Here is a 1,364-nt window from a genome sequence, read left to right as displayed (position 1 = left end):
ACTTCGCACGCCTCCCTGGTGCAATGGCGAAAGCTTCGACGTGAATACGAGGCTGAGATGGCGATGCGATGCAATAACGACGCCGACAGGATGGTGCTTGTGAGCGTGAAAACGTCGTTCGACAACAGTCTTCTTGCGGTCTGGTGTGAATTTGACTGGGAAGTCAACGTTGATACGGTCAGTGATGAGTTTGTACTGACCAAGATCGACTAGATCATCTCGACCGTCAAGAACAACTCTGTTCCTGACGTCGCTGCTTTGTTCAAAAAAGACGTCACGATCGACATGACTGAGAGTGATGTTAAAGAACGCATCATGCAATTCTTTGCGCGAAGCAGAGCGTTTGTAGAAGAGCAAGGTTGGCAAGAATTTTGTACTGTGAACGAAGGCATTCGTCTAAAATGTAAACTACTGATGGAGTCATTGCAACCGCGCTGCCTGCGTGACAAAGTGACAACCACAGTTAAGTACCAAGCCAGGACAGCCAAAGATAGTGAGAAAGAGTTGTTCAAGCTCATACTTGCCAAAGCCCTTGAGCAGGACCGCGATTTTCAGCGACGCCAGTGATCGCGGACAAGTGACCACAGCGATCGCAAGAGGAAGGACTCTACAAACGACAATGACCCGTCTCGACCTCGATTAAAACACCAGAAAGTGGAGAGAACCGACGGAAAACAGCCAGGAAAAGGTGTCATTTGTTAAGCAGAGTACGGATAAGCAAAAGAGTTCCAAGCCTCCGACAGGTGGTTGCCTTAAGTGCAAAGGTGGCCACTGGCTTACGCGGTGTCCGACTGCTACCGATGATGAGAAGAAGGACATTTTACACAAAATGCACGAGCGTCGCGATAACAATAAGGGCACGAAACCTAATGCTGACGCGTGAAGGTTGAAGCGCTTCAAGGACTGTCTCTTGGAGCAAGAGAAAACTATCATATTGGAAGGGAGATTGTCCATGACCCTATTGCGCGGATACTGATGCCGAGAAAAGCATCATCAGTGCTCGCAACCTGATGAAGCTTACGAAGTTGGGTGGACTTGTAACAACCACCATGCTAGATGAACCTATTGGATGCGAGACAGTGGGTAAGCACACGATTCAGGCAAAGAAGTGTGTGCTGTTACAGATCATGATGCACACTGCGGCTGGGCCTGTGAAGCCAGTTAAACCGTACGAAGTGCTAGTGATCGAAGAGGACGAAGACGAATGTATCGTGAATGAAGATATTCTCGGTGATTTGGGCATCGGCATTGATAGACAACTAAAGCAGTTGGCAAAGCAGACCTTGACGGACGATGGAGACCCAATAGAGTACAATGAGGGTTTCTGCAGTGGAACTTCACCTGAAAATGAGGTTCGGCAAGCA

This window comes from Phytophthora parasitica, assembly GCF_000247585.1.
Source record: "Phytophthora parasitica INRA-310 unplaced genomic scaffold supercont2.12, whole genome shotgun sequence".
NCBI lineage: Eukaryota > Oomycota > Peronosporomycetes > Peronosporales > Peronosporaceae > Phytophthora > Phytophthora nicotianae.
This window is presented reverse-complemented; position numbering follows the sequence as displayed.